We start from the raw sequence: 25728 nt of genomic DNA on the forward strand, positions 1-25728 counted from the left end.
AGATATATTGGGGCCAAACCTGAATCTGTGCGTTGTAGTAAATAGATAATCCTATTCAGCTCTATCTATGATTATTCTGCATCCAAAGATAATAGGAATCTGGTGAAATGGATTTTCTGGAACATTATGTCATTGTAATATGTTCAATCTGTTGACTGCTGCTGTAATATTCTGCTTTTGGAAAAAAAATCTTTATAATTGCAAAATTTTCCAAAATAAACATTCACATTATTTGGTTTTATGCAATCAGGTCACTAAAAAATTAGTGCAATGTTTGTAATTGTAAATAAGTGAAAGGCAGAGTATTAGCCATATGTTTATGTATGTAATCAGGTTGAAAAAAACAGCCTTAACTAAGTTTTATTTTATCCATTTTACTTTAAAATACATTTTATGGAGTAAATGCAGAATAAAGGTTTTTAAATGAAGTGCTAGTGTTAAAAAAATCTGCATAATGCTTAAAGAACTTCAAACAACAAGTTAGAGGCTTTATGGCAGAAAAATGCCACTAACTGTCACTTTCATCCCCCTTCTTTGGTTTTTCAAGTTTTTTAATTATGTTACTCTAACAACCAAATACTTTTTTAAGAACATACTGTTAGAACTTAGTACAGTCTTACCTCTGGTCACGACCGTATTTCGTTCCAAAACTCTGGATGCGACCCGATTTGGTCACGACCAGAACGTACTTTCCCCATAAGATTGTATGTAAATACAATTAATCCATTCCAGACCGTACGAACTGTATGTAAATATATATATTTTTAAGCACAAAAATAGTTAATTATACCATAGAATGCACAGTGTAATAGTAAACTATATACAGTATTGAATATTCACTACGCTATGCACATATGGGATTGGACATGTATTCATGGATTAAATTATTATAGCTCAGCCCAGAAGTCTCTGTTTCTCTGAATTATATAAATTTCAAAACAGCATCTCAAAAATGTATAAAGACATTTCAAAGTCTTTTCCTTTTAAAGACCCTATTGTAGGAAATGGATTTTTCAACTCATATCTTAGAGAAGGAATGGAAGGCAGCCATTCATAGAATGCACTCTAGCTCCACATGTACAAAGCATTTAATAATTCAATTTAAAATCTTTTATCAATCACATTTATCAAAATGTATCCAAAGAAAGATCCAACCTTCCTCCAGCCTCACTGGGCCACATGTTTTGAGCATGTACCAAATTAACTTAATTTTAAGCAAAACTCTTTGAATGCTTATTAGACATAATAGAAGGATTTCACGTTTTTACATACAGAAGGAAATTGTAGTTTTATAATATTGATCTCCTGCTTCATTTATGTTCATTAGGCAATTCTCTAAATTAGAATTTTCTATATCACAATATTTTATTTAGTTCTACTATATAAATATTAACTTGACACAAAGTATTTGTTTTGCTGGTAAGTAGTAGTTTTGCTTCATTGGAAGCAACTGAGAGAAATCTCTTACTGAAATTAAACTCACTTGATCAAACAGTGAATCGCAGCCAGTTTGTTTAATTTAATTTCAATTAATTTGTGTAAGTAGTTTATTATTCACCATGCATGTCTCATCTATAATTACCTCTTGTAATGTAAAGTACTTGGAATGAATGTCTTTTAATGCTTTCTTTAGTACGTTCTTCTATGTATACTATTGAGTTTATAATTGTAACTTTGTGCTGTAACAGCAGTTATTCTCATTGACTATTGTGTAAGAGACATGCTAGTTTGTAAACTTTTCATCTTATGTCTTCTGATAAAAAAATAAATTATTCTGAAATTCTTAATTTTCTTAACATATCAGACACACTTTATTAAACACAGTATAACTCAGAAATGTAGGGGCAGCATGATAACATAGGCTGGCAGCATAGTGGTGCATTCATTAGTTGGCACTGTTGCCTCACAGCTCCAAATTCTATACCTGGGGAATTGTGTGTGTGGACTTTAAATGTTATCGCTTTGTCAGTTTAGGTTTTCCTTCCCACTCCCTAAAGACATGCATGATATGTTAAATGGTGATTATAAATATGTACTGAATGAGTTGGTAAGGGTGTGTGCATGCAATGTACTCCTGCAATGGACTGGTTCTCTCTTCAGGGATGATTCCTACCTTGCACCGACTGCTTTAAGAATTGGCAATGGCATCCACACTCTCAGATGGATAAACAGGTAGAAAAAGAATTGATGGATGGCGGCACAGCAATTATTGATTATTATGTAAATTAAACACAATCTCAAATTAACAGACTGAAGTTTGATTTTTGTCCTGTGCATCTATATGTGCATCAAGTTTGTGTTTAAATGTAGATCAATATGTTTTCAAGTTCCTCCTATTCCTGACTGAAGTATTGGTAACACTGCAGTTTAGTTACTGAAAAGATTCAGCTATTACTCATTTGCTGCTAGGTAACAAGACAGTAACAAATACTTCTGTGGTCTTAATAACACCTGCAAAGCATCCATCCATCCATTTTCCAATGAATCCGAACACAGGGTCACGGGGGTCCGCTGGAGCCAATCCCAGCCAACACAGGGCACAAGGCAGGAACCAATCCCGGGCAGGGTGCCAACCCACCGCAGGACACACACAAACACACCCACCCACACACCAAGCATACACTAGGGCCAATTTAGAATCACCAATCCACCTAACCAGCATGTCTTTGGACTGTGGGAGGAAACCCACGCAGATACGTTGAGAACATGCAAACTCCACGCAGGGAGGATCCGGGAAGCGAACCCAGGTCCCCAGGTCTCCCAACTGCGAGGCAGCAGCGCTACCCACTGCGCCACCGTGCCGCCCCACCTGCAAAGCATTAATTGTTTATTCATCTCTGCAATATGGCCTACTAAAATAACATAAATTTGGAATGGTCAAAATTAAATTAAAAACTAAATTAAAGTTCTACTAATGATTTTTTCTAGGTAGAACAGTTTCAGCACAAGCTGATTAACTAGCAGCTCTACATTGTCCAGAAGTGAGTTGGTGAGTAAGTGTTTCTTTGTGATGATATTCTGTATCGGCCTTGAAGTCTCAATTGACCCAGTAGTAGAAGTGGGCTCAGAAAAGAGATGCATGGATTACTATGGGTGGTATATTTTCAGTATGTGATCTTATTTTTTTTATCTTTTCTTACACTCATTGATACATAAGCTGATTGATTTTTTTTCAGTACATAGTATATAGCATTTAATCAAACCTGTCATTGGCATTAAGTAAATACATATTGACTTATCTTGATAAAATAATTTGTTCTTTGTGATAATTGTTAAATGTTCATTCTTTCAGAAATGGCACTGGGTAACATTTTCCTTTGTGTCAATAACTTAGAAGCATTTTAAAATGGTGAAGACTTTCTACCAGAACAACACATACAATTTTATAAAAAGGATGTTGTGTTGTTTTTTCAGTTACACCTAATGGTTATAAGCATAATTTTGAAATAATCTAATTTTCTCCAAATCCTACTGTTTTTGACTGAGTTTAATCTTCTGTATGCAAATCAGGTGCAAGCACTGAATTAGCGCTTGCTGTTTATGAGCAATGTTTTTCCTTTGTAAATTATTGATACAACCTATAATTTAAATCTTTTTTGTATACTGTTTTTAATATTTTCAGATTTGACACATTGAATATGTAAATTGGTAATTTGCAATGAGCTCTAAATGTTTCTTTTTAAACTAGTTTAACTTTGATTATTTAATTATTATCTTAATTTCTCAATAGAAACTGAACACATAAACAAAGGTTCACGAACACCATCTGGCATTCTTTTTTCATTTCAAGGTACTTTCAGAAAATTAGGTATATAACCAAATAATATACAGTACTGTTCCAAATTAACATCTATACAAAAGTAACATGTAAATAGTTTTGATTTTTTACTGTTGACATTTGTCCACTTAATAGTAAGTGCCGGGCATGTGAGTTAGGGGAGCATTTTACTGGTTTGTGCTGGACAAATGCAGGGTAGGAAATGAGCATTACACCACCACCACAGGCATTGTTCTATCAGTTCTTTTAGAATGGAAAAGAGAGAAAACACTGAAATACAAATGAAGTCACTTCCCTTACTTATGAAGCCAGACCTCTTCTGGTCTTAGCCCAATATAACTGAAGCCCTAATCAGAACTCGGCCTTCACTGTTAGCCCTGCTTCTTTGGAGAAGAATATCCATACCTCTGAAGTTCCTTCTTTTCAAAACAGGAGTTTTGCCAAACATTTTTAACACTAGAATTACCAAAGCCTACGGAAAAACGTGTAAATCCAGCTCATCTTAAATCCCTTCGCACCTCTCCATCAGCGTCTTTTGTCTTGTAAATGTGTCAATAAGCACAAGCAGCCTGCTATACCATCTCCCCCACCAACGCAGAAAGGGCCCAGCGCAAGCCTTGATTATCTTGGAGTGAAGTGCTGGAGTTTTAGATGGGAAATAATAGATTGTTATTTGGAATACATATTATATATATAACAACTACAGCAATCTATGTTATCGACACATTAACAAGACAAAAGACGCTGACAGAGAGACGCGAAGGGATTAAAGGTGGGCCAGATTTACAAGTTTTTTTGTAGGCTTTGGTAATTCTAGTATTAAGCATATTGGTGCTATCTTTTCTTATGCTATTGTCAACAGAATTAAACAGGGCATCCTCTGGTATCCCAGTCTTCATTTTTGTTCCTGTTCTTCATTTTACTTAATACAAATTCATGATTTTGATTATGAAGTATTAGCAGTTAAACAGATTTTCCTACATTTTCTTATTACATTTTTAAATGTTAATTTCTATGAAAGTTTCTACATTGTATAGTAAAGAGGTAACTGGGGCAGATAATGTGTATTTAATAAATAATACAGTTCCAGCATGAAATTGCAATGTAATTTCAAGGCAGTGGTATAGCCTAGTGCAAAAAAAAAATTAATTACGCCCCCAATGTGAACTTAAATTAAATCCGGATAAAAATGATGAAAATCAATGAGATATGTGAAGCTATATGCAACATGAAAGGTCAATAGTAATAATTAAGCTCCATGGAGGTGTGGGAATGATAACATCATTAACCTTTACATTCAGATATTAAGTAGGCAAGCACATTAATAATAAAAACTAGCAAACCAACACGCATGAGGTCACCATGGAACCCTAGTGCAACACCTGTATCAAAAATTGTTACACCACCATTTCAAGGCATGAACTACATTTTTAACAGTGTTAGTAAAATTGTATTGCTTATAAAATCAATTGTTTATTATGTACTTTAAAGATTGTCAGATGTATTACAAAATTATAATACAAATACATCCATGCCTCTATTTTAAAATGTTTTCTAACATTTATTACTCTCAGCAAAGGGTATCTCCATTCTCGGAACCATTATAAAAGAAGAATGGATTTTCCCTTTGCACATGCTTTGCCACACACACACACACATACTCACACAGTTTACCTAACTAACAATATGATCTTCTATAACTCAAGAGGGCACTGTTATTATTTCATTGTGGTTTTCTCAGAATATGAGAACCTACCCAGGCCATGTTGATTTAATTCCTGGAATAATCTGGACACACATACAAAAGCTAAACAACTGAGCTAATGAAGATTTCTAAATCAGGCAGATAATGTTGCTGTTATCTGAGAAGGGGATGCTATCTCTACATTATCTCAGACTCATAACAGAAATAAATGAGACACTTGGTGTTTCTGTGTAACTGTGGCAGTGATAACTCAGAAGCTTGTAAAAATTCTTTTGACCTCTCACATGGCAGCATGGATGGACGCAGCAGCTTTGGTCTACTCTGAAAGGTGTTATGTTTTGTTTGTTTTGTTAGTGTATTTGTCGAGCAGTGTAATTACAACTTCAGGGAAAATGACATATAACCAGGGAGACCTACTAAAGATTGGTGTCCTATTCAGTGAGATAAACTTCAGCAAGGAATTCCAACAAGAATGCATCCCGAACAAGATCGTACACACAGCGAGGGTCTCTGTGGATAATAACTGAGACTGGGCTAAATACAGGGACTCCTGATTAAGCTATTGCTCTAGAAGGCTGCACAGCACACCGTGCCGACAGAAATAAAAACTCCAGTAAGAGCAGAGTAGATGGGCTGTGCATTTACTCTAATAATATGTGGTGCACTAATGCAACCATCATAGACAGGAACTGCTCACCAGATATTGAGTACATGACAGTAAGATACCAACCTTTTTATATGCCACTGGAGTTCACAGTCATTATTATTGTGGCGGTGTATATTTCATCAAGCACTAACACCAAAACAGCATTAGACGTCATGCTAACACCAATCAACAAGCTACAAGACTGCTCACCATGATGGGATTTTTAGCATAACTGGAGACTTTAACCAAGCAAATCTGAAAAGAGTTCTCCTTAAATTCTGCCAATCATGTGACTTGCCCTACAATAAGCCAAAACACATCGGACAATGTTCACAGCAAAATTAGAGAAGGATATAGAATCGCTATACTCCACCAATTAGGCCAGTCCGAGCAATTATCTCTTTTTCTCACTCCTGCATACAGACCTCTTATTAGCAAAACAAAACCAACTGTGAAAATTATCCAACTCTGGCCTGAAGGAGCTTCCATTCAACTTCAGGACTATTTTGAATGCACACACTGGGACCTATTTGCGCAACAAGACATAGAGGAGTACACATCCACTGTTGTGTTTTATTTACAGAACTGTCTAGATAGCATCACTGTTAGCAAGCACATTAGATGCATCCCAAACAGTAAACCATGGATGACCAGACATGTCAAGCTTTGGCTAAAATAGCACAATACAGGCCTTCAGGCCTGGCAACGGAGAATTATATAGTGCTGTCAGATCCAATTTGAAGAGAGACATCAAGAATACTAAAGCAGATTATAGGCATAAGGTTGAAGGTCATTTCAATGATGGAGACTCCTGACGTGTATGGCAAGGCATCCAGCACTTTACTAACTATAAAGGCAGCAAAGACTAGTAATGATGGGCTGATCAATACTAAGTATTGATACTTCCAATCCTGACACTTTAATTTAAACATCAATGTTTACATTACAAGTACTGATATTAAACATTTTCAATAATATGCAAGTATGTTAGAAATTATTTTTAAAAAGTATTTGAGGGTGAGAGCACAATTAAATTAAATATGTAATATTGTGTAGAACAGTAGTTAAATTTTTTTCTGCTCTTTTCATTGTTCTGCATTCACACTGGTAGTGCTGCAGTCCACCACCCAAAGCAGTGGGACTGTGTATGTGTGGCAATCGCAGAAAGAAAGCGAAGTGTTGTTTGGAGTTATTTTACTCCACTGAACAATAATGAAGCAAAATATGATACGTGTCAGAAGACCATGCATTATTGTAGCAACACCACAAACTTGGTAAAACAAATGGAAGTCAGTCACGTTGCCAAACACGAGGAGTTACAACGGAGGCAATCAGAAGGGAGCACAGACACTCAGGCTAAAAGGCTTAGCATGGTTGCCAAAGTGTTCTAGTCTATTCTTAAAGAAGCATTCCAGAAAGGCCAGCAGTACCCAAGTAACGTTAGTACTGTAAATTGACGCTTGTTGTTCCACAGATTGTTTGCAAGAACTGAACGTGTTTAATAATTTCTGTTAATAAGCAAAGTTTCAAACTTTCTATATTTATTATGTATAATTTCTAAATACAAAAAAACAAATAAATTATTAGCTTTACTTCCCATTAATTTAATTTGTTTTTGCAGCACATATCATCCGCAACATGTTTAATAATTTCTGTTAATAAACAAGCAAAGAAGTCTAATCTTTGGCATTATATATAATAGTTTACTAATGCAAAGTCTTTAAAATGTGATTTTTTTGATGTCTGCACATACTGTAAGTTTTTACAGAAGATGAATCATTTTTGCATGATGATACTCTGGCTGCATCAGTATTGGTATTGGTATAGGCACTACTGGCCTCAATATCACCTATCGAATTAAAAAAAAAAATTATCAGTATCACTGATCACTAGCAAAGACCCAACCATCAGCAGCAGAAGAACACAACCCCTTTTTTTGCCTGTTTTGAGGTGACCAGGACAGTACCGTCATCAACCATTAACAGTATGACATTTACTGTTAGCATGAATGATGTCAGAAGAGCACTCCACAGTGTCAATCCAAGGAAATCCACTGGGTCCAGATGGAATTCCAGGGAGAGTACTCAGAGACTGTGAGACTCAGCTGGCAGAGGTGTTTAGCAACATCTTTGATATCTCTCTGTCCCAATGCACTGTCCCCAAATGCCTTAAGTCTGCTATCATTGTGCCTGTTCCAAAGAAGACAGTATTCAGCAGCCATAATCACCCCCACTATAATAAAATGCTTCAAGAAGCTAGCCCTGAGACACATCAAATCTTTACATCCACCCACCTTGGACCAGCACCAATTTGCCTACCGAGCCAACAGTTCAACAGAAGATGCCATTAATACAGTTCTCCACATTGCACTGACTCACTTGGAATAGCAGGGGGCATACGTGAGGATGTTACATGTGCACTTTGATCCTCCCAAGCAGGATGGTGATTGCTCAATTTGGTTGTCAATCAGCACAAATACAGAGGGATCAAGGACTTCTTAACAAACCGAACACAAACTGTTAGGCTTAGTGACACACTACTCCCCGACTCTGACACTCAGCACTCAGAGTCCTCTTCTTTATTCCTGATATACCCACTATTGCACACGAATACATAGTACAAATATAGTCATAAAATTTGCAGATGACACCACTGTGGTAGGTGATGAGTTTGCCTATAGGGATGAGGTCAGCAAACTGTCTGAATGGTGCTTCCTTAACAACTTGGCGCTCAACACCTCCAAAACAAAGGAGCTTATTATCAGCTTCAGGAGGCAAGAAGAGGAATCTGTTCCTCTATACATCAGAGGAGACATATTCGAGAGAGTGCCTAGTTTTAAACTCCTTGGCACACACATCTTGAAGAACCTCACGTGGTCTGTTAACAAAACTCTGGTGAAGAAGGTACAGAAGAGACTCTGTATCTTAAGTATGCTGGGGAAGACTAGCCTATCCAAGCAGCTGTTGGTGTCCTTCTATCACTGCTGTGTGGAAAGCATACTTACCTGTGGCTGCTTCATAGCTGACAAGTAGGTTCTTGAGAGAAACCTCAAATCAGCACAAAAATTACCAACACCCATTTACCTTCACTAGAGGGCATATGCAGCACTCGATGTTTATGAAGGGCCAAATAAATCATTAGGACCCATCTCACCAAGGCCACCACCTTTTTACTCTGTTGCCTTCTGGAAGGCATTATAGTTCTGTTAAGATGCACACTTGATGTTAAGTAAAATAATGTCAAACAAGACCAAATCCAGTAAGAAGATCCAAAAAAGGCACTCATCATGTAAAAAACATAAATAAATAAATAAATAATAAGATAGTAGAAAATTGTCAATATTCAAACTAAGCAGAGTCCAAACAGCAGGCTAAAGATCAAAAAATTGAAACCGAAAAGACAAAGCAAGGTCCAAAGACAATAGGTAAAAGTATGACTTCAAACAAATCTCCAAAGATGGCTGTTGTAAAAGTTAAATGAAAATGTTTAAGAAATGTAACCATACAGAGCTCCCTTTTTATCTCCCCCTATCACATGGCTGACTACTTCACAATAACTGATGTTCAGCAACAGACACAAATGAAAGGGGTCAGATGGCAGGTAGTAGGAAGATTTGGGCTGGAGCCAATGACATTTCCTAACACTACTATATACTACAATATATATGTGAAATGAAAATATATACGAAGTAATTAGTTATTGACTGAATAACCATTTAGCTTTCAAGCGGGAAGCTCTAGAGGGTGTTAGCGTTTAGTTTCATCTACAAAGTCTTTCCATTGATTTAGCTAGTAATTTATTTTGTGACCCTGATCAAGATGAACAACCTGCCTGTGTTTCAGTTGTTAAAAAAAGAGTAGAGAATTATACAATATGTTTGTACCTTTGTATATTGTTCACCGGAGAAATGTGCTATATGAAACAAAGGTCGGTTGTTTGCATAAAAATATAACTATTGTTTGATTTGCTATACTTTGCTGTAACACACATTTATTTTATTGTTGTGATCACTCAGGATGATCTTGCCATCATTTAAGACCACAAGAATACCAGGAAGCACTTATAAAGAGGTAAAACAAGTTAAAAGTTAATTCCACACTGACAAAGAGTAAGAGACACAACATTTTGCCTATATAGCCTTCATTAGGTGTGTAACTGAAGTGTAAAGAGCAGGTAAAATATATAAGATGGGAAGGAGGAAACAACACCACAACAGATGAAATGAGTGAAAGGTGACAGTAGGTGTGTTAAGCAGCCATTACAGAACATGAAAGGAGAGATTAAAAGTTGGTAATTAACACCTGGAGAAATATTTCATTCCAGGTTGATGATAAGCTTAGCTTCTTCTGTTTCTCTTTGAAAGGTGCTTTTGGCATCCTGTGAAAGAACACAAATAGACAGATCAGAGTGATTATGATCAAGGGATGTTAAGGCTTTGTAGGGACTTTGACATCTTCTATCTGTCTTGTCTATGTAGATGGCTGGACACATCCTACAAGAAATGCAGCAAGTTAGAATTTTAAACTGGCATGAGGCCTGTCATTTAATATTGAATTTCCCTGAGAAAACAATATACAATGGTATTGTTGATAACATATCCATGAGTGATATGATGGCTCCGGTTACAACTGAAAGTGCCCAAAAGAGAACAAGGCTTTCTTCTCAAAGTACAGTATATTTGTTAACAATAAACTAAATAGAAGGGAGAACACAAAGTACAAAGAAAGTACAAGGTAAAGGTAACAAACTAAACCCTGTTGCCTCTCTGGTCCCAAGTAAATATATCCCTAGCAATTAATAGCTCCTTTTGGAGTTCTTCCTCCAGATTGGATGCAGGATCTTATCATTCTTAGAGCACTCTTGGGTCATGTATTAGTTTTTCCTTGTTTTTGACTGGACAACCCTCTACTATTTCTCAATAAAAGCAGGCTGAGAGGCTTTCTCACTTTCATATCATATTTCAGTGGTATGTGTTTTGGTGTTCATCCTTTTAGCTACTAGGCTAAGAAAATGAGACTGTGTTTATGAGACAAACACTAAATGAGCCGCATAATGGGACAAATAAAGCCAGAAACTCCTTAAAGCTATAGGGTGTTAGCCTATAACATTTAAAATCATCAAGAGTGGAAAATATATGTAAAGGAATGAGAAACTTGTAAACAGCAGCTCATAAATCCTGCTTTTTAAACATTTTGGCTGTGCATTTATTTCTGCATGATTTCCATAGGTCATGCTTTGCATTTTGTCTGCATTCCCTCAGGGTAGCTAGATTTAAAAAAAGAAAACTATAAGCAGCTTGTTGTGAACACGGTGTCTGCATCACTCAATAAGTAAAATTTTAAGTAATGCCCTTTGTCCCTGAAAATAACATGCATTACGTCTGGAGAATGCTGAATAAAGGGTTTCAGCTGTATTGTTGCACATTTCAGCCCTTGGTGGATATCAAAGGGCTAGTTAATTAATGGAAGGAGTTTCAATGAGAAGAAAAATACTGCTTACTTTGCATAAGGTGAAAAATCTATCTGAGATTCATTTGCATTTTGTTTCCCTTTTGACAGCCTTTATCATAGATGTCCATCAAATGTTGAGGCATCATTATTTTTCTCTTCTGAAGTGCATGCACAACAAGCTCTTGGCAAGATTGTATCAGAATAATGGTGTCAGCCTGAGTCCTTCCTTTCTGTGAATAAGCACTATCGATTTTGCAATCCTGCCCAGGCTGCAGCTTGTTGACTGGCATAACCAAGGCTAGGCTGAGGTGATTAGCAGCACTTGGCCACAGGGTTTTTAGTATTCTGCCGGTCAGTCAGGTATGAAGCTCAGGGTTGACGATGTATATCTACAATGTGTTTTGTTTTTATTCTTGCTTTCTTCCATTTGATGACAAAATTTAACAAGTACTGTAAGTGTAAAAATGTCCCTTCAAAGCACAGCTTCTGGCAAGCAACCTGAACTAAAGGAATATGTGACATTGCCTGATTCACATCTTGCAAACAAACTTTATTTAATAATAAACATTTACAACATGCTGGGCTTTTACTGAAATGCAGGAAGAACATTGGGAGAAGGTAAGATTTAGAATTTAGACTTAAGCTGCACATAAACATCAGTACTACCATGGCTGTCAGACCTGGTGGTTTTACTTTTGTGATGCAAAGTACTTGTCGAATCTGTTTTACCATTAAAGTGTTGGAGTGAAGAAGAGCTGGGGAGACAGTAGATGCAAAGCAGGATCAATTCGGCATAAGATGTCAGTCCATTACTGAGCACATCCAGGCAAAATAATGATTACAGTTAAGCATAAAGCAAGAAGTTGGAAAGTCTCTAGAGTGAACTCGCACAAAAGGCACCACAACTGGAAATCTGGAAAGGTCCAAACATTTGATCCCAGTGATGCCTCCCGTACATCATCACTGTAGCGTTTTTTTGATATAGTTCCATTCCAAGTGATACTGGCTAAAGCTATATAATTGTCAAATCAAAACAAAAATGTATTTATTATTACAAGTGAGTGTTGCTGCCTTTCAACTACAGGAATCTTGGTGTGATCTGGTTAATGTGAGTGTAAGCTTTGTACTTTCTCTCACTTTCCATGTGGGTTTTCTCTGGACACTCATATTTCCCTCCAGAAGGTACACAATGATGGACTACTTAGCCATTTGGTGCTGGTTCCTAGCTTGTTCCCAGACAGGGATGATTTTACTAGTGTGAAAGAATGGAATAGAGTGATTCAAGTTATAACAATTAGGGAAAGCTACTCGATGGAATCAGGATCCTTTGTGGCTCTGAATTAAAGAAGAAAAGACATGAGGAATCTCCACTAATACATAGATTGATCCCTTTACCACAAGAGGCCAGTATACAGTTCCCATGCAGTTTGTACAGGCTACCTTGAACTACTGGAGAGAACAACCTGTCTCTTGTGTAACAGGCTATATCTATGTTGGTCAAAAGTAATATTGCTGAGGCATCTGGTGCTGTTAAAAGTAGCTTTAGGAATATGGCCTGTCGGTTTCTTTGCCGCATCTTGGAGGACAGAAATGATTAGGACTAGTATGCTTGGTGCTGGAAGGTGAGACAGTAGAAATGGCTTAGTTGGTTTGTGGAATGAAGGTCAGTGTATAGAGTAGGAGTGTGATGCTTTATTGAGGTCAGCTTGTAGTGCTTTCGGTATGTGGGCTACCCACCCCAGGTGTGTAGGTAGGCCTATTGGAGCACTACATTTTATGATTTTAGACTTTGAATTTTAGTTAAATTTTGGCCTTACTGGTTTTATTTTAAGTGTGGGAATTGCTCAAAGTGTTCACACTAAAGCATTGCAGACAGTTACCATACTGTATGTCATATAACTAATATACTTAAAATCAGATGGTAAAAGATGAGAAAACACTACTGCAATGTGAAATATGTATTAAAAAAAAACCTACCGGGTATATGTGTAGTATGGCATTTAAAGGGTCAGATGCAGATGTGGGTTTTGTGCGTCTTAAACACGAGTAGGTATATGCAAAAAGGATGTGTTGCCACTGAGTGATTATGGGGGAATGGATTAATTTGTTATACACATGGAAGAGAGTGATTTGCACACCCATATCCAATTAGCACTTCTGTGGGTCAGTGTAGACAGAACCTACACTCAAAGACTTGCATAACGTTTTGGAATAGTTTGTAAGGGAAATCATTTACTTTATTTTGAAGGATAGTGATTGCTAGTGGGAGAGGTATTTGAGAGGAAATTTGTTGGGCAGCATTGGCTGTGCTGACTAGTCTGAGGAGAGTTGTACTGGGGGCTGTGTGAAGGGTCCGTGTAGTAGCTGCGCCTTTGTCCACTGAGCAGTGAAGTGGGCAAAAGAAAAACAGTCTACTAGAGTGTGTTGGAAGAGAGAGGTTAGAACGCAGCAGCATCCAAGGAAGGGCAAGTTGGGAACAGGGAGCTGCAGAGGCCAGCAGGAGGTTGGTTTTACACAGGATAGATCAGGGATGTGGCGGGTTGCACTAAATAAGCAGTAAAGCACAGTGGCATCCAAGGAATGGTAAAGCATCCTGGGAGCTGTGGGAACTGCTGGCAGTTTGAGTCTACACAGGATAGACAGGGAATGCGGTAAGCTGAATCAAGGAAACTCCCGGTGTTCTGACAAGGACACAGAGAGAGGAAGAGCTGGAATAAGAAAGTTAAGATTTATGCCACTCTGCCACTAGGATTTTAACTATTTAATAGATTTATTTCTTGGTTTTAGCTATAACTATGGCACTATTTTATAAATTATGTATTAATGAACATTTTTTCTATTTTCAATTGCACTGCACTTGAGACACAGATTAGATTGTTTTATTAAATTTGCTTTGCACTTTTTGCACCATACTTCTTGTTATGTGTCTTCATTTGCCCTGGTCAATCTCCGTTATAAATATCAATGTCATGTGACATTCATTTTTCATACCTATTGGTTGTATTATTGTCATATCTATACTTCAGAAAATTAAACATATTTTATCCAAAAGCATGCAACTGCTGTCCCAACCTATTCCTTTCAGATAGCCTCAATGGAATTTCAGACATCTGTTTTCTTGTTACCTCCAAGAGCTGACTAAGAAAACTACAGTCTAGGGAACTTCTCCTAAAGTGTCATGCTGCTGCCATTTGTTTAAAAAAATCCAGTCTATAAAAAAAATCAATGACATGCTTAGCCATGCTAGCATACGGTAGAATAAGTGGTCTGAAAATCCAACCTTCAGCCCATTTTCTGAATATAATTCATCCATAATTGTGTCAAAAAGAGCCAGAGGTGCTAAGTGCAAAGCTGATACCAAACCCAGAAAGGACATTTGTCCATTACAGGACACATTAACATAGATGCTAATCAACCAAAAACATAAGACTTTAGGATGTGAAAAACAGGCTTATTATTTTGAAAGACAATGCAAACCTTGAGATATTGTTCACATTTTAGACAGAGATTAAGCAGACTCGTACCATGCACCACCATGCTGTCCAACTATGGTGAGTAATACTAAACCAATGCAATAACCCCCTTTGCAAAAAAAAATTGTTAGCAAATGTTTCTGTCCATTTTCTATATTAAATAAAATAGGATAGCAGCACGTTTAATTCAACAAAAGAATTGACATTAGTCATATGCACTAACCTCAGGCTGAGTAACGTGTTAGAATAAATAGTTCAATGTGGCTTGATGCATGAGTCTCATGCAGTGCTTTAATTTTACCTCTAGCAGAAGACAGTGATGTTTGCTGCCTGTTACACTGGGGAACTTCTTTTAATTTGATAGTTACACCAACTGTGTGGTGTGTCTCATCAAAGGCAGAACTGTGAGCACAGGACTAAAGTTTAGATCTTAGGTTGGGTACAAGCTGTGTGGATACCTATACAGAACCCAATTTGGGTTACACCCATCAGAAACAGAGCCATATTCTGAGACACAATTAAAAAGTACAATAAGAACTGATTCTAAGACATATGTCTCTGGTAGCTCATTTTCCCTTTTTGATTAAGTGTTTAAAGTCAGTTGATTAGAATTGTACGTAGACAAAATCATTGACCATATTAATATAACCCACACATCTAGAGAGTACTCTAAGTCTTTATATTCTACACAGCTTAAAGAAGACAAGACACAATCTAATAAGTTTTTTGATGCATTACAAATACCACAGCTAGATACACTTAGTGCAAAGGAACTGGACAAACTCTTAACACTTTCAGAATTACTGGATGCTATAATCTCAATTCACAGTGGGAAAGCAGCAGGCCCTGATGGCTACCCAGAGGAATTTTATAAAAAATCCTTCAAATACGTTAGCTACTCTATTATTAGCAACGTTTATAGAAGCTAGAGACAACAAAATTCTACCTCAAACTTTTCGGCAAGCATTAATTGCCATCTTTCCAAAGAAAATAAAAAGGGATTACCGCATATACTCACGTATAAATCAGGTCTTGAAACCCCAAAAATTGACCATAAAATCCCTGACTTATATGCCCATTCAAAAATACGACACATTTTTTTTTACATCTTTTTGCCTCCTCCAATCTTGCACCTGTTTCTCAGACACATCAAATTTTGTTGCAACAGCACAGTTACCAGTTTCTTTCGTCACTTCAACGACATTTAAGTTAAAACCAGTTTCATGTTTTCTTCTGATCGAATGCTCCATCATAGATAAGGGATGCTCTTACGATAAAGATGTATGAGGGTATGAGATACAAAAAACACAAATCAGTGCAAACGTTGCTTCAGAATAGTTCAGTTATTACCGTGTGGTCACATAGGCACAATACATAGAAAAAAAAGACAGTGTGTTCCGTCATTACACTCTCAGGTGGCCGTTAGCATATCATAATCTCTTGGACCAATAGCATGAGTTTTCTGCATTCGCTTATACAACTGACATTATAAAATACCATAAATTATACGGTAAAATCAAGTCTCGACTTATCCGTGAGTATATACGGTAATTGCAATGTGCCTCATGCAGACCTATTTCACTCCTAGAAGGATGGAGAAAGTGCTTCCTCTGTAATATCACAAGACCAAATGTGATAAGGCAGACACTTAGCTACTAATCACCTGTGTTTGTTTAATGTATTATACTCACCCATAAAATCTAACACACCAGACATCTTATTATCTTTGGATGCAGAAAAAGTATTTGAGATGTTTTAGAAATCCACCAAATTAACATCATTCTAGACAAAAATCTTTGAATGCCTCTCAGACAGCCTTGGTGTCACAATCACTCCTAACTCATTAACAGCTGTGTTTGATGCACTCCTGGATGGGATTAAAGTGGAGAAGGGCAAATTAGGGTTAGGGGTGGGTCTGTCAGGCATCAATTAAATGGATAATCATATAATGTAACTTTGTGACGAAGCAGATGAATGCTCACAACCCTCCAACCAGTCATTCCCAAATTTCACAAAAACTTAACAACTTGGCCCCAGCCTCCTCAGTTAATAACCTTGTATGATAACTTGAGGCCAGCATGTCCTACAGACTCTTCCAGGTCTAATTGCATGACACATACTCTTGAGGAAAAGATGGGAAACCATGGCATATTCTGGGTCACTTGTCCTTTTTTGCTCTTATTTGTTTTCACTTAGGCCACATCTCTGTCTCCTCTCCTAAAGTTGTGTCTATACCCTTTGCCAATTAAGAGAACCATGCCTTACAGGGTCTACATTCCTGTACTGGTATCTGTCTCGAAACACTTGCATTTTGGGAACCTCTCCTCTTGTGAATGTAGATTACTGTCTTGCCTAGGGTTCTTTAATGTGATTTTATTCTCTCCTTTCTTGACTTGGAAACCTCTTAGCAACTGTGCACACCTTCTCAGGTACACATAGTCAGTGCTTGCTATCAAACCTCTGTATAAAATACATTTGTATGAACTAATTGGAAAGACAAAGAGACTCTCCTGTAAGGTTCAAAAATGAAAACAAGATATCTCTCTGTGGCACTAAGAATTTTTAGGCAGAGCTGATGCTCAAGGGGAATATCCTGGTAAAAACAGGCCTTCAAAGAATCGGTGTTCCAGCGATTCTTGCAGCTGCTGCGGCTTCATGAACAGAAAAATCAAGCAGCACTGCTCTGATTGAAGTTCTAACAAAATACATGCTTTCTGGCTTCTCGAGGGCCCAGATGAACAGCTTGCTTAATGAGTTGCTTTATTTTCTCCTTTTACAAAATTTTGAATGCTCAGCAGGGGACAAAAAAAACTGGCCTGTTTTGGAGGAATAAGAGTCCAGTTTCAAAAGGCCAGAGGATGTCTCGAATTTGTAGCCAAAGGTTCTTCATAATTATGAATTTATTTCTCTCTCTGTCTCTCTCTTTGTAACACATATGGGGATGAATCTGCCTAATGATTTCTGGCTCTGAATGGCTAGGCCTGGATAATTACATGTTGGACTAAATAGACAGATGAATTCTCTGAAGAATGTTATTAAAACAGCTGTTAATTTGCTCTAAGACATATCCTACACAGAAGCATTTAATGTGAATGGTTTGCCAGAAAGTATGAGAATAGCAAATTTTATAATCATTTTGGAGGGGTCATTCATAACAAATAAAGAGAAATGAGAGTCAGCTGCTGCCTCATCCTTCTTTAATCACAGATGGATTGCTGAATTACAAATTTCTTATGTAAGTACGGTATATAAAATTATATTCCAATGCTATATACGTAATACTGCATTGATCAGATAGACAAAATGTGATTGATCCCTAAGGGTTAATTCACCTGCTCCAGGAGAAACATAGAAAGTACACACAAAAGACACAGCACACAAACACAAGTCCCAGCACTAAACCAGTAATTCATCCACTGAGAATTTAAAGTATAGATTTTTAGCCATTGGGTCTATCATAAATGGCTAGGGTGAAAACAGTCATCATAGGAGGAGGGATTATACCATTTAATGGCTTTAGTCAAAAAACAGCCGTAGTTACACATCCTAGCACACTGTAGGGGAATGTCTTTTGGTTAGTTGTGCACAAGGTATGGGATGTGCAGAGATAATCTTAATAACCTCTAGTTTTGCCATCATTCTCTTTTCTGCTGCTTCCTCCAACAAGTCTAGGGCATTCCATTCATATGGGCATTTCCAAAACTGGTTGAACTCACTCACAGCATAAAACAGTACACTGACCACTGTGGACAACATGTATGTTGAAAGACCCAAACTTAATTAAGGAGAAGAGCCAATTTTGGTCCTTTTTATAGAGAAGGTCTGAGTGGTCCATCCAGTCTAGACAATTGTTCACATGGATCTCTAGGTACTTAGTATTATTAAAGGAAAAAAAAGTGTGAAACATTAACAGTTATAATGAATCAGGCAAAAAATCTCACACCTTCACTTGCAATTCATTATATGCAAAAATGGGCATAGAAAACACAAGCTAATAAGTTCAAACAGCAATGCAACAGTCTTCAGTGAGTCTGTAAACAATTGTGAATAGCTGTCTTAATCTCAATACCATGGAATGGCAACTGAACTTAAATTAATGACCATTTTAGCAATCCTAAAAGATGTTCACCAAACAAAATATTTAATAATTTCTATTCATTATTTGAAAAGAAAAAAAAACTCAAAAGGGCTAACCAAGGTGATACCCCAGCTTTTGTCTAGGTTTTTGTACAAGGGCTAGACAGAACGTTTTTGACTCCTGGGGTAAATGTAGCTTTTTAAATAAGTAGATAGATATACATGAACAAAGTAACCAATAAATGCATGTGCGGTAAACTCCATTTTTGAAATTCTCAACATTCTTTATTTGTCACATGCATAGTTATACAGGACAACACGCAGTGAAATGCATCCTGATCCGCTTATCAAAAACTGTGCAAAGTTAGAAGAATATCAGTTAGATTAACAAAAAGTCATAGATTGAAAGATAACAGTATAGTAGAACATAATAAATAAGTACAATTATGCGAATAAAGTAGAATTAAGTGTTAAGGTGCAATAGTGTAGTAATTATTGTGCAAAGCCAAAGTTAGACTGGTGCATAGTTAAATGAGGCAGTTTGTTTGTTTGCGCTACTGCGATCTTTACTTTCTTTTTTTTATATTTTCTAATTTTCCTACTTTCATATCCTTTAACTTTCTCCACATGTGTATAGCGCCAACGTTTTTTTATTTTTTTTTGAGCCTTTCTAATTTCACTGGTTTCATAGTCTCAAATCTGCTCTGCATGTGTTTAGCGTTTAATTACTATAAGTTTAATTACTTTCCTTATTTTCTGAATTTGCACCTCGATTATTCTTTTTTGCTGTTTTTTCTGTCCAACGCATTTGAGTCTCTTTTCTCCGCATTGCTTTCTTCTTCGCTTAGATGTCGACATTTAATTTATAACGTACCTTATATGCTTTCTATTCGCTGAGAGCCCTGGATCTGTGTGTGCTCAAATCCTTCACAAGACTGAATATTTTGCTGCCTATTGTCCTATTTGATAGATTGTAAGTAAGTCTTTGGTCTCGTGGGTAGATAGATAGAGATAGATAGATAGATACTTTATTAATCCCAAGGGGAAATTCACATACTCCAGCAGCACCTTACTGATACAAAAAAAAAAAAACAATATTAAATTAAAGATTGATAATAATGCAGGTAAAAAAACAGACAATAACTTTATATAATGTTAACGTTTAACCCCCCGGGTGGAATTGAAGAATCGCGTAGTTTGGGGGAGGAACGATCTCCTCAGTCTGTCAGTGGAGCAGGACAGTGACAGCAGTCTGTCGCTGAAGCTGCTCCTCTGTCTAGAGATGACACCGTTTAGTGGATGCAGTGGATTTTCCATAATTGATAGGAGCTTGCTGAGCGCCCATCGCTCTGCCACAGATGTCAAACTGTCTAGCTCCATGCCAACAATATAGCCTGCCTTCCTCACCAGTTTGTCCAGGTGTGCGGCGTCTTTTTTCTTAATGCTGCCTCCCCAGCACACCACCGCGTAGAAGAGGGTGCTCGCCACAACCGTCTGATAGAACATCTGTAGCATCTTATTGCAGATGTTGAAGGACGCCAACCTTCTAAGGAAGTATAGCCGGCTCTGTCCTTTCTTACACAGAGCATCAGTATTGGCAGTCCAGTCTAATTTATCATCCAGCTGCACTCCCAGGTATTTATAGGTCTGCACCATCTGCACACAGTCACCTCTGATGATCACGGGGTCCATGAGGGGTCTGGGCCTCCTAAAATCCACCACCAGCTCCTTGGTTTTGCTGGTGTTCAGGTGTAGGTGGTTTGAGTCACACCATTTAACAAAGTCATTGATTAGGTCCCTATACTCCTCCTCCTGCCCACTCCTGATGCAGCCCACGATAGCAGTGTCATCAGCGAACTTTTGCATGTGGCAGGACTCCGAGTTGTGTTGGAAGTCCGATGTATATAGGCTGAACAGGATCGGAGAAAGTACAGTCCCTTGTGGCGCTCCTGTGTTGCTGACCGCAATGTCAGACGTGCAGTTCCCAAGACTCACATACTGAGGTCTGTCTTTAAGATAGTCCACGATCCATGCCACCAGGTATGAATCTACTCCCATCTCTGTCAGCTTGCCCCTACGGAGCAGAGGTTGGATTGTGTTGAAGGCGCTAGAGAAGTCTAGAAACATAATTCTTACGCACCACTGCCTCTGTCCAAGTGAGAGAGGGATCGATGTAGCATATAGATGATGGCATCCTCCGCTCCCACCTTCTCCTGATATGCAAACTCCAGAGGGTTGAGGGCGTGTTGAACCTGTGGCCTCAGGTGGTGAAGCAGCAGCCACATGTGATGTCAGAGCAACAGGCCGGAAGTAATTCACCTCACTAGGACGTGATACCTTTGGGACTGGGGTGATGCAAGATGTTTTCCAAAGCCTCAGGACTCTCCCCTGTTCCAGGCTCATGTTGAAGATGCGCTGTAGAGGACCCCCCAGCTCCGATGCACAGACCTTCAGCAGTCGTGGTGATACGCCATCTGGACCCGCTGCTTTGCTGGCACGAAGTCTCCTCAGCTCTCTGCTCACTTGCGCTGTTGTAATTATGGGTGGGGATGTCTCTCCTATGCTGGTATCAGCAGAAGGATGTGTGGAGAGTGCAGTACTCCGAGGTGAGAGTGAGAGTGGGTTAGGGTGGTCAAACCTGTTAAAGAAGTTGTTCATTTGGTTTGCTCTCTTCACGTCTCTCTCGATGGTGGTACCCCGCTTCGAGCTGCAGCCAGTGATGATCTTCATCCCATCCCACACTTCCTTCATGCTGTTATTCTGCAACTTCTGCTCCAGCTTTCTCCTATACTGCTCCTTCGCCGCCCTGAGCTGGACTCGGAGTTCCTTCTCCACGCGCTTGAGCTCATGCTGATCACCGTCTTTAAAAGTCCTTTTCTTCTGGTTCAAAAGGCCCTTAATGTCACTTGTAATCCATGGCTTGTTGTTAGCATAGCAGCGTACAGTTCTTACTGGAACTACAATGTCCATACAGAAGTTATAGACAGAATGACTTCGTCTGTTCATTGGTAATTCCATTAAATGCCCTAACGTATCGAGTATCTAAATATGCTTGAACTTCATCCTGTGCTTGTTCTTTCGATAAAGTTACGCGTACTCTATCGTGTCCTTTATGAATGTACTTGTAGATGTCCTTAATACTCATCACTGATGCATAATACTCAACATTAATATGACAGTCGAATCTTTTTAGTAAATACGGGTTATATGGTACAATCATTGAATTATCGATCATCACAATTTTTTCATCTTTCTTTCCGTGATAAGTGTGTTTTTCGTGACGATTATCTCTTTGGTGATAATCTGGAAAGCCAGCCATAGTCATATCTGTTGTTTGAACAAAAGCTTTTGGAAATTTTTTTAAACACTTTTTTTCTTTCGAGTCCCAACATGCTGAATCTTTTAAATGAGGCCTGTGAGACATGTATTTAATGACTTTGTACCATAATTCAGGATAGCTTTCTCTTTTTGGAATTTCAGCACAGACAAAATGGTCGATATCATCAGCAGTTAATAATTTTTTTTGTAAAGTAACCAATAAATGCATGTGAGGTAAACCCCGTTTTTGAAATTCAATCGTGTAAATGTATGCTCGGATTTTCCCGAATACCATTTCGAGTTCTTTCAATAAAATTAATACTTTCTGATAAAACAAATCTACTTATGAACGTTGGAATATCTTGTGCCGATGCAGCTGGTAGCATTTTTTTCAGGAATCTCCGGATTTCTGGCCATTGTGGATTGCACGTCATTGTAATAAATAACTCTGGCCGTTTGCGCTAATGCTATCTTTAGTTTCTTTGTTTTGACACTTTATTTTTTTTCTGTTTTCATATTCTGTATCTCTGCGGTGGGTTGGCACCCTGCCCAGGATTGGTTCCTGCCTTGTGCCCTGTGTTGGCTGGGATTGGCTCCAGCAGAACCCCGTGACCCTGTGTTCGGATTCAGCGGGTTGGATAATGGATGGATGGATATTCTGTATCTTGCTCTGTATGTGTTTTGCACCTCCGTTTTTTTGCGTCTCTCACCTGGGGCCTCATGTATAAACGGTGCGTACGCACAGAAATGTTGCGTACTCCCGTTTAAACACTCAAATCGCGATGTATAAAACCTAAACTTGGCGTAAAGCCACGCACATTTCCACGGTAACTCATACCTTGGCGTACGCAATTTCTCCGCTCGGTTTTGCAGACTGGCGGCACCCAGCATCAAAGCAGTGCTACTGTTCCTGCGTGGTCACCCTTTCTTTCTTAGATCCACATTCCTGACGCGGCTTTATAAATACACTGAAACTAACTGCATATTGTTCATTAGTGTAATGCATCTGATTGTAATTAACCTGCAGCAATACAATGGTCCAGGGAATAGCCATAGTATTCCAAACACCATAACTGCTTTAGCGTTATAACTCTCACTGCATCTTCTTCTTCTTTCAGCTGCTCCCGTTAAGGGTTGCCACAGCAGATCATCTTTTTCCATATTACTCTCACTGCACCACTCGGAGTATTTATATCACTGTATCTGAGTGGGGAATCACAGCAGCAGCTGATCGGAAAGAGAAATATCAGTATACAGCATGAAGCAGACGCTGACTGAGCCACGGCAAAACGCTTTAGAGACTTCCCAGTACGGACTTCACGGTTTAAAAAAGGTTTCATCCCAAGAACTCTAAACGCACTCAATCATTCCATCAAGTGCTCCTTGTAGAACTGTTTACTTATAAGTACAATTACCTCACTGTAAACTTGCACTACAGTTATAATATTGCACAACCTGTGCCACTTTATAAAGCGCGTATTTACATATGATGACGGTATTCATTTTTAAGATGAAATGCAGCAAAATATGTTGATTATATTATACAGATAAAACTTTAACTTCATTTAAATAATCTGTATTGTTAATAATTAAACATGTGAGGACACGGTGCCGCAGCGCTAGCTAGTTCAGGGATTGTTCCTGCATTGCGTTGTATTCTTGCGCTGACGCGACACTGGAAAGACAGACGGATAGAATAATTAAACATGTACTACGAAGATATTTCAATGTTCCTTAAAAGTTTTGAAGAATCGGCGTTCTAAGCTTACAAATGGCTTCACGTCTATTACATAGCTGATTGTGTGGCGATTGGGTATTTGGAGAAAGAAAAGTAAGGACAGGAATTGGAGGTTAGTACGTTTGAAAGAGACAGTACTGCTGTGATAAAATATTTCATTGAAGGTCGCACATGGCGCAACAAGCCTCTTGCGTGAGATATGAACAAGCACTGCGCCACCGTGTTCCCATGTTTAATAACATGCTTTCATTCCTATCATCATGAAAAAGATATCACGTATACATCTCAGTATTTCAATTATTCAGAGAGCTGTAATATCACGAATGTAATGGATTATGTGTCCTGTTGGAGAAAGAGAAAGCCCGTTTAAGAAGCAGGTAGTGATTCACACACAAAGCACAAAGAAGATCAAATACAGAACAAAGCATTTAACGTCCTACTTTAGTTACAATGGGATTTGAGAAACTAGTAAATTAAACGATTTTAAGATGAAGTTTATGATGTTCTACTTTAATGGCAAAATAAACTACGTGATTAAAGTGGAAATTTCGAGATTAAAGTTGACATTTCGTGCTTTTTTCCCACTGTGTGCCTATTTTTTTGTCTGTACCCTAATAAGCTTTCATATGACACTCAGACGGTGGGCTATGACTTGCCTTTTCACAGCGACTTTGATATGTGATTTCTTTTTTATTTCGGGCACTGTGCGACTTTGTGAACTTGAGCTTTCGAGTTTCTCCGACACTATGTCACTCGATCAACTTCCTTTTGTTGATTATACCATTTGTTTAAACCAACAAATAGTACGTTTTTCCTTTGCCTCCACTTGGTATTCACTGAAATTCTTATATTTTCCCCCATGCTTTTCCCATTGTCTTTTCTCAGAAGGCTATTTATATTGATTTGCATATTCAAAGAGGCGTAATTCTGGGAGGAGTTGGGGCGGGACAGAAGGCGCATGCACGTGCGTTACTTTTCACGCTGATCGGGATTTATGTAGTGGAAGAACGTGAAAGTTTGCGTACGCACAGATTCCTCCATCTGGATTTTTCTGTGCGTACGCACATTCCCGCTTTTGTGCTTACGCCATGTTATAGTGTGAGTTCTACGCACGGCGTTATACATGAGGCCCCTGATCTGTGTGTTTTTTGCCCCCTTGTTTTTTAACATGTTTATGACGTTTTACTTTTTTTTGTACCCATTTTTTTTCTCTCCATCGCTTTTGGGTCTGCTTTTCTCCGCGCTTTTCTTTCTTCTTCGTTTAATCGATGATGTTTCATTTTTACCCTATTTATTTCTACCGTATTGACCTTATACACTTTATATGCACTGAGAGCCCTGGAGCTGTGTGTGCTGCATGACTGCCTTTACACTACTGATTTGTTCTTTTTTTATATTGCTTGTAAGTAGGGTGTGTCTTGCAAGACTCTTGTTCTATGTTCCCATGAGACGCACCGTGACAGGTCTCTTTCGTCTCGCGGGTCTTTAAATTATCTTCCGAGAGGATCATGTATCGTAGACTATCAGGACAGGGGACAGGATT

Source organism: Erpetoichthys calabaricus, chromosome 8, assembly GCF_900747795.2.
Source record: "Erpetoichthys calabaricus chromosome 8, fErpCal1.3, whole genome shotgun sequence".
In the NCBI taxonomy this organism is placed as follows: Eukaryota; Metazoa; Chordata; class Cladistia; order Polypteriformes; family Polypteridae; genus Erpetoichthys; species Erpetoichthys calabaricus.